The following is a 9,588-nucleotide window of genomic DNA, read 5'->3' as shown; positions in this document are numbered from 1 at the left end:
CATCAGTCCTTGATGTTGTACGCCTCTGGGGAACGACCGGAAGGCAGGGGGTTGGCGGACGCGGACATCGGCCCACATGCCTGACGGGGAGGCTCGGCCCTGTCCCTCCCCCACACATCCTTACCCCAACTCCGTGAGGGGCTGCTGGGCGCGGCTCCCGGACCCTTCAAGCATCCCCGCAGCTGCCTGTGCAGAAACACCACTACCAGCCGGACGCCTCTGCTCCCCGGGCCTCACCTGACACGTGAGCAGAGAGGTGCCCTGTCCCGGGCGGAGACACCCAGCTCTGCCCCAGAGACAGGCTGCCACTGCAGCCTGAGGCCGGTCTGCCGGGTGACCTGCCGCACTGTGTGGGGGGACCGTGACAGGCTCCCTGGGTGGGCGGGCGGGCGCCAGGGCCGTGCTCCAGCTTTACCTGCACGCGCTCCCAGACTTCCTCGGCTGTGGTCTGGATTTCAGACCAGCCCGCAGAGTGTGACTTCGCCCCTCAAATAGCAACTCGAATGCCTGCGGGACCTGTCCCCGCTGCTCGTCACCCTGACCTGACCCCAGGTCTCCTTGGGGAACTCCTGCCACAGCAGCCAGTTGGGTTTCGGGCTCTCGCTTTTCCAAAACGTAGCCCAGGTTTTGCAGGCTGTACCTCGATTGAATGCAAACTCCCAGAAGGGGCTCCTGCCTGGCCCGACTGCCTCTGCCTGGCTCTCGTTCACCCTTCGCCCCTTGGTGGGGGAGGCACGGGGCCTTCTGCCCACACTCACCCCATCCTAAGATGCTGCACGTGTCGGAGCAAACCCATTGCCCAGGGCTTGGGGTTGGGAGTCCCATCACTCATCTCCCACAGACCTAAAACCGCACACGTCAAAGCTTTTGGGTTTTTTTGTATTTTGGGGCTTTTTTTTTTTTGAAGATTTTATTTGAGAGAGAAAGCACAACTGAGCTGCGGGACAGTAAGGGGAGAAATATACTTTCCATTGAGCAGGGAGCTTGATTCCAGGACCCGGAGATCGTGACCTGAGCCAAAGGCAGACGATCAACCGACTGAGCCACCCGGGCGCCCCTGTGCTCATCAGTTTTAAGAGTGGGCCGCACAGGCCCTCTCCCCGTTTGCACGCCCGGACTCTGAGCTCCCCGGGGGCACCCACCCTCCCACACTCCGTGACAGGCTCAACTCTGCCCGGCTCTGCGCTGCAGGGGCCGCTGGAGCCGCTGGAGCCGACGGGCAGGGAGGCCATGTGAGTCAGAGCTCGGGGGGGTGGTGCTCAGGGCGGGTGCTGTCCAGAGGAACGATCACCCTGGCCCTACGTCAGGCCGAGCCTGTACAGATTGGTACCAGACTCGACACTGGGTTACCTTCTAAGTCTCTGCTGAGCTCACAGAAGTCCAGAGACTGGCAGCGCTGCTGCTTGTGTCAAGCGTTGGTAAGATGCATGGTTTCATTTGCGGATGTCTCTGCCCTAACTTAACTGACTCTGCTGGCAGAGGCTGCTCACGAGAAGGTAGCATTTGAACACAGGCCCAAAGAGATTGAAAAGAGCCTGTGGGTGTCTGGACCAGAAGGAGTCGCACACACAAAGGCCCTGCGGCAGGCACCTGGTCAGTGAATTCTGAGAACAGTGAGGAGGCGGGCCTTGGGGAGGGTAGCGCGCCCTGCTCAGGACCCGCTCCCCAGGGAGACGCCTGATAACGCAGGGAGCCAAGTCTGAACACAGGCGCCGCCCGCTCCGTAGTCACCCTGCAGGGGGACTGGCGGGAGGAGGCCCAGCTCCCGCCCTGAGCCACCTGCCCCTCAGTACCCCCCTGTTCCTGGCACCCCACAGCCGCTCACTGAAGGGGCCCCGGGCTCTGCGTGCGATGGCCAGGAAATGCCAGGCTCCACGGTGCGGGCAGCAACGGCGGCTGCTCGGGGTCCAGGACCACAGGCCACTCGTCATGGAAGTGCCAGCACCGTGCAGTGGAAACGTGGGGACAGCTGTCCCAATTGTCCAGGAGCCACATTTAAAAAAAAAAAAAAAAAACAGGTGAAATCCATTTCAGTAATACATTTCATTTACCCCCCAATACAGAAGCAATCAGTCAGGTGCAGCCTGTGTCCCTGCAGGCCAGCCCACGTGTGGCCTGGGCCATGGCGGCTCTCGGCCAAAGGAGGGTTCAACTCCTCTGGGACCTGGCTAGCACTGGCTAGTGCCACGTGTGTGCCACATGTGGTTTCCAGCAGAACCACCCACGAGCCCCTGGGACTTTTCCAGATGAGGTGCTGACGCGCTGAAGGGGACCCCCCCAGGCCACCGCCCTCCCGCGTGAGGCCCACGGGTGGTGCTGAGGGCATGTGAGCCCAGGACTGCCGTGGCCTCCAGGGGGACACGACCCAGGCCAGGTCACCCCTGCCCAGTGTGATTTCAGAAGCACACAGACCACGATTACATTCATCCCCTTGATTTGCCCTCTCGACTTCCACGACACTCTAGGGAGAAATGATACGGAGTCACACCTGGAGTTGTCTCCTGTGTTTTTGATTTGCCAAGTGTTAAGGATTCCTTGAAAACAGAGATCCCTGGTCTGGAAGCCGCCGAGCTACAGTGATGGTCAGGGACCGATGGGAGTGAAATCAGACAATTCACCTTTAGAAGCAAAAGGTGCGAACTATTCCGTGTCAACGACTTAGTACTGAGTCGTCAGGAACGCACGTGAAGATTTACCCACGAGCGAGTCTAGTGAAGTATTTGTCATCGCACTGGACGTGACCGTCCAGTAAGACACTCGTTCCGTTCTCACAGCTCCGTGGGAGGGAAGGTCCCAGAATCCTGGAGGACGTGTGGGAGGTGTAAAAATGTAGTATTATGAATGTACATTATCCATTCGAAGTCGTGATCTTGGGGTGCTGTTGGAGGCCACGGCACGGTTGGAGTCGTGAATCAAACCAGGCCCTGATTTGTGTCTCCTTTAAAGTCCGGACCCCTTGACAAGGGGTTAAGGACGGGAAAGCCGAGTGACCCGGAGCAAGGGTCTGCGCTGTGTGCCGGGCGCGCGCCTACGTGACCTCCCACACGCTCTCCCTGCAGCAGGAACAATGCGGTATGCGGTCAGGGTCAGGAATTCTCCGTGGGCCGCGTCGTTCCTGTGCCTCCCACGACCCACTCCCTGGCTGATTGTCTCGCTAATGGCTTTAGCCGAGACTACCTGGCATCACGAGGTTGGCTCGTAGTTGATGTAAACTTGTTCTAGAAACTAGCGGTCATGTGACTAGGTACTGCTGTATTCCTCCTCCTGGTGGGGTCTGCCTTGTAAATGCTTGTGAGACGGGGAAGAACACCGGACACCCTCCGCAGTGCTCCTCCTGCCCCCGTCTCTTCGTCTCTGAATTTCTTTCCACCGTCCTCTTATCTCACGTTTCCTGGTCGATTTGTCGCGCCGGCCGCGACAGGGCACCGGGGTGGCTCAGTCTGCTTTAAGCAACTGCCTTCGGCTCAGGTCACGGTCTCAGGGTCCTGGGATTGAACCCTCGCTCTCTCTGCCTGCCTCTCTGCCTACTTGTGATCTCTGTCGAATAATTATAATCTTAAAAAAAAAAAAAATCTTTTTTCCATTGTCAGAGAGAAAGGGAGGGATGGGGGGGCAAAAGCAGGGGGAGGGACAAGCAGGACCCCCCGTGAGCAAGGAGCCCGAATGCGGGATTCGATCCCAGGACCCTGATATGGGGCTCGATCCTCATGAGCTGAGGGCAGACGCTTAACCAACTGAGCCACCCAGGTGTCCACAAATTGCGATCTTAAAAAAAAAAGGGGGTCTCAAGCGGCGCCTGGATGGTGCAGTTGGTTAAGGGTCTGACTCTCGGTTTTGGCTCAGGTCATGATCTCGGTCATGAGATTGAGGCCCGCGTCCGGCTCTGCTCAGCATGGAGTCTGCTTGGGATTCTCTCTCTCCCTCGGCCCCTTCCCGTCACCCTCTCTCTATCTCCCTCTTTCTCCCAAATAAATCTTAAAAGAAGAAGAACGTCTCACGTCAGTCTGTGTCTTGAGCACCTACCACATTCGCGTAAACGCACACAGACAGGCCGAGAAAGACGACCCGAACCCTCGTCTGCCCTCGAGACATGGGACTGTGGTTTCCATTTTCTTCCCTGTGATGTTTGTCGTCTCCCCAAGTGGTCTACGACATGAGTTTGTCTTGCGACCAGGAAACCATGAGTAACCGGCACCCGTCCCCGTGGGGCACCGTGAGAGAGCGGTCGCCAGGACGGTCAGCGCAGCGGGCCCGCTCGGACGGTGGGACATCCGGCCACTCCCCTCCCCAGAGCTGCTACTCCGGCCGCGGATTCCTTCGCTTTCCCTGGGCTCTCTTTTTTTTTTTCCTGAAGACTCTGACCCATAGTGCTCTCTCAAGGTTCAAAAAAGTCGTGGCCCGGGGCGCCTGGGAGGCTCAGTTGGTTGGGCAGCTGCCTTCGGCCCCCTGCTTAGCAGAGGGCCTGCTTCTCTTCCACCCTCTGCCCGCCGCTCTGTGTACTTGTGCTTTCTCTCTATTTCTCTGTCAGACCAACAAATAAAATCTTAAAAAAAAAAATCATTTAAAAAAGTTGAGGATCGGGTGCCTGGGTGGCTCAGTGGGTTGGGCCGCTGCCTTCGGCTCAGGTCATGATCTCAGAGTCCTGGGATCGAGTCCCGCATCGGGCTCTCTGTTCAGCAGGGGCCTGCTTCCTTCCCTTCCTCTCTCTCTGCCTGCCTCTCTGCCTGCTGTGATCTCCCTCTGTCAAATAAATAAATAAAATCTTTAAAAAAAAAATAAATAAAAATAAAAAAAGTTGAGGATCTTCCCACAAGGAAAGCAAAAGAGATAATCCTTCAGAATAAAGGACACCCCGGAACCCAGGCCTGGGCTTCTGCTGTTGCCTCTTTGGGTTTTGTTTTGTTTTGTTTTTTTCCAAGTAAACTCTGCACCAAGTAAACTCCTACGTGTGGGACTCAAACTCTCGACCCTGTGATCAAGAGTCCCACGTTCTTCCAACGGAGCCAGCCAGGCCCTCCCCCTACTCGTTGCTTCTCAAGAAGGACATTCTGGGGGCACCTGGTGGGTCGGTCTCCTCAGCATCAGACTCCTCCTCCTCCTCCTCTTCTTTGTTAAGATTTATTATTTATTATTTATCTGAGGGCGAGCGAGCAGGGCGTGGAGCAGAGGGAGAAGGAAAGAGAGAGAGTCCCAGGGAGATTGCTGGCAAAGCCCGAGCCTGACACGTGGCTCAACAGCAGGGGTCCAGAGCGTCTGACTCTCGATCTCAGCTCAGGTCTCCATCTCCAGGGCGTGAGTTCAAGCCTCATGTCATGGAACTTACTTTAAAAATTTAAATAAAAAAAAAAAAAAAAAGAACATTCTGGGGGTACCTGGATGGCTCAGTGGGTTAAACCCCTGCCTTCGGCTCAGGTCATGATCTCAGGGTCCTGGGATCGAGCCCTGCTTCGGGCTCTCTGCTCGGTGGGGAGCCTGCTTCCCTCTCTCTCTCTCTCTGCCTGCCTCTCCACCTACTTGAGATTGAAATAAATAATATCTTTTTTAAAAAATAAGAAATAAAATAAAAAATAAAAAAGAACATTCTGGAACTGAGCAATGTCCAGATGCCTATTCTCAGAGGATGGATGGAGCCGCTTGTAAATACGGGAGGATTTCAAGCTAGAGTGTTCACCCCACGATAATGGCGGCTTGGAGTCCAGCGGTCATCAGAGACTGAACCTTTCCACCAGCTCGGTTCCCACAGACCAGGGAATCCTGATAAATCATGAGGAAGAGACTCCCAGGAACGCTGGCCGGTGCCCCACCCAGGTGTCGTCTACACTGGAAGAAATGGGGGACACTGACTCCCAAGATGCCCACGGCCATGAGGGGCTGGAATCCGCCGGGCCAGTGTGACCCCAGTGTCCAGAGCTCACCCTGCTACATGACCTGCGTTGCCCTATTTTCTGTATTTCCCGAGCCCCGGGATCTGGGCCTGGCTGGCTGTGGAGAGACTGTCCGTCTCGGGGCCAGCCAACCCTCAGAGACAGCAAATGGGCCTTTGCCATGCAAAGGAAGCAGCCCAGACCCACATCCCACGCCCCTTCTCCTGCCATGGCTCTGCCCGGAGACCAGACAACCAGAGATAGCCCTGGACCCCAGAGCCTGCCACAGGTATTCAAACCAATCGATGTCCATCCCACTAGCCTTGCCTTGCCCCTCTCCTTGAAACCCCAATAAAGTCTCCTGCCTGTGCACCCCCCCTTTCCAACCCACCTGGTGCTCGCCCATGTGGCCCTGTGTGGCGTGGGCGCCCTGACCTCTTGGAAACCTTGAGTGGCAGACTATCTTTTCAATGGCAGCATCTCCCAACCTGCTGACCTCACCGTGTGAGTAAGAACGAAATCCTACCTCGGACCACCTCTCAGCCAAGAACAAAACCCACCCGCAGGACAGAGAGCACCTAGTGCAATGACATTTTAGAAAGCACCACGGAGTCTGTCTCATCAAGCAGGGGCGTGCGTCCAGCCATGAGGTGAGCTCTCGGGGGTCCTGCGGTAGCCCAGCCCCGGCCGACCACAGCCGGAAGCGACGACCAGCAGAAGCAGAGGAGGTCCGCAGGGCCCGGGACTGATGCCAGCCCTCTACAAAGGGAGGATTTCACGGCAAACCGTCAGACTTCTCAGACCCTGACCCCGGCGTGTCTGACCTCTTCAAACGGCAGCTGCTGCCCGGGGCAGTCCGGGGCACTGCCAGACTGATCTCGGAGAGGAACGGAGATCCCTCCCTGCTGGGACATAAGAGCAGTAAGCGCCAGGAGGTGACCCGGACCGACGGAGACCTTGTCTCACGGCGCACTCACAGACTGACGTCGCGTGGGAGTTGTTCGCGTCCACGTCCTGTCCTGCCTAAAGTGCCATGTGGCCCGTCTCGTGCTGTGCTGTGTGTGACCCGTAAGAAGCCACGGTCAACACGTGGGGAGATGTCGCTGAGTTTGGAATCCTGACCCTGCCTCATCAGCACGTTGACCTTGAGGAATGGATAAAGCTGGTGCTGGGAAAGACACTGTCGGTGTGCGCACCTTGGTCGTATGCTCGGGACACGGTGGTCTGCGAGGTGCCGGGGTCTGACCGTAGAGGCAGGGGCATCGAAGAACCGCCTGGCCCACCAGGGAGAAGGATGTTGGCAGTGACTACCTTAGCTTGGGACAAAAATCCCACAGGCCGGGCTGCTCCAACGACAGAGGCTCAATTCTCCCAGTTCCGCGCGCTGGAAGTCGAAGGTTCCCCTTGGACTTGGGCGGATTTGGCCCCAGAGAGAGCTCGCTTCCCAGCGTACAGGTGTCCCCTCCTGCTCACGGCGTGCCCGCGGGCCTGTCCTGAGCTTGCACGCAGGGACCCCCCTCTGCTGCTGCACTTCTAAGGACCCAAACCTCCCAAGTCAGACGCCGCCCCTTAATGTCCCTCGACCTTCATGACCTCACAGAGCCCAGCTCCAGAAACCATCACTCTGGCGGGTACGGCTTCAGCATAGGATTCTGGGGGATACAACAGACAATATAATAGTGATTATAGTGGTTAAGTCTCTCCTATCCCTTGCAGCTGACGTCAGAGGCAGCGCCCTGGCCCGGAGGAGCCTGGGGACAGTGATGACTTTTCCTGGGGCTGAAGTCCGTATTCACGGTCTGCTGGTAGGACACGACATTGGACACTGGGAAGGCCGCAGAAAATCTGGGACACACGATGTGAGCTGAGCCCGGCCAGCTTGTCCTTCCATGGCTGTCTGCTTCTTCGGGACTGGTGCCAACGCCTGGGACCATTAGGGGGCCAAGCTTGATGGCCAAGGGACCCGGGTGGCTTCAGCAGCAGAAACGGATTCTCTCCCAGCTCGGGAGGCCAGAGACCCAAGACCAGGGTGTGAACAGGGCTGGTTCCTTCTGGGGGCTGCGGAGGAGAGTGTGCTCCCTACTTCATAAGGACACTAGTCGTGCTGGACTTAGGACCCACCATAAGGACTGCACTGTAACTTGATTACATCTGTGGAAGGCCCTGTTTCTAAATAAGGTCACACCCCGCGGGTACTGGGGTTCGGGACTAGGACATGTGAATTGGGGGAATACAGTCAACCCCTAACAGGCAGCCTGTCCGTGAAGGTCACCTCCAGTAGAAGGTAATACACTCTGGGGATGGGCTCAACCAGCCTTTTCCCAGGTCACAATCCCCTGTGGCGTTGGCGGGGGGGGGGGGGGGTGGACCCAGGCCCAAGTGCGGTTCCAGCCCCAGGGGTACTCTTCTGAAGGACTAATAATCATGGCACAGAGGTGCACACATACCTGGGTCTGGGGGGCCCCAAACACAGCAGGCTCAGCCACAGATTCTTTCTGTTCTTTCTCGGTGAACCACTTTCTGGGAACCTCCTGGAGCCCACCCACTTGCCTCTCCCGCCACCCTCTCCCCCAGGGGACCTGGCAATCAGCTGCCTCTTCCTAATCAGCTCAGAGCAAGCCTCCAGGACAGGCTCTGTGTCCTCTCCCAGGAAGGGCAGGTCTGCCTTGGAGTGGGGGTGGGGCTCAGCACCCCTCCCCCACCCCGACACAGTGGTGAGACGCCCCACCTATCACCTGGCTGGCCTGGACACTGAGGATCTTTTCAGCAGACTGAGGTTTCGCAAGGTCTGCACTATCTGTCCCCAGGAAAGAGGTTTGTTTGAGGACAAATCACTAGCAGGAACTGTGCTCACGAAATACCGACATTCCCTTATCTGCCCCACCTGAGTGATCTCCGAAGCACCTGCAGCTGGAAAGCTGCCCCTGGGGCCAGACTCGGTTTCCCAGCTTCTCCAGGGGACTCTCCCGTGACTAGCCTGATGTCCATGGGTGCCCTGGAAGTGAGGACCTTTCCAAAGCCAAGTGAAAAGCGAACTCACCAAAATGTCATGCCCAGGGTTTTGACCTCAACCTGGGCCCTCTGTCAAGGAGAAGCGTACTAGAGCCTGGGGTCCCGGAGGCCTGTCAGCCTCTTCCCCCCTAAGTGCTCTGGGTTTACCTGGGCTGAAGGTGGGGGGTGGTGCTCAGGAGGTTTGTCCAGAAAAGCAGAGGGGTGGGAGGTGAGAGATCAAGGTGGGGAGGGGTGAGGTCTGTGGCAGAGAGTCAGGAGGCGTCCTGAGAGCCAAGGGTGGCTGAACTCAGGGAGGAGGACGGGGAGCAGGCGGTGAGGACGGCGGCTGGCACGTCTGGTCCCGGCAGGCCCCAGGGCCGGGTTTCTCTTCCTGCTTCCTCCTCTGGGAAGTCGGCCCCATCGGGCCTTGGGGAGCTTAAACATGTTCATGGGGCCGTGGGCTTAGCACACAGTAGGCGCTCCATGTCGCCGTTAGCATTAGTCAGGATGTCCCTGCTCTCGAGAAGCTGGACCCTGAGGCCCTGCTCTCCTTCCCGCCTGGGCCAGCGCCTGCCGCCCGCATCGGTCTTGCCCCCAGGACAGACGGGTTCCAAGGACCCCCATCACCCAGTCCTATAGCGTGAAGCCCCCGGGGGCAGGGAGCCTCACGGGATGGGGGGCAGGGCACGCCCCGGGCCTGCGGAGGTGGGCGTGGGAGGCGAAGGGCGGGTAG

The sequence above is a fragment of the Mustela putorius genome, unplaced genomic scaffold (genome assembly GCF_011764305.1).
Source record: "Mustela putorius furo isolate JIRA1106 unplaced genomic scaffold, ASM1176430v1.1 tig00000765_pilon_pilon_pilon, whole genome shotgun sequence".
NCBI lineage: Eukaryota > Metazoa > Chordata > Mammalia > Carnivora > Mustelidae > Mustela > Mustela putorius.
The sequence above is the reverse complement of the archived record's forward strand: the minus strand, read 5'-3'. Positions refer to the sequence as shown.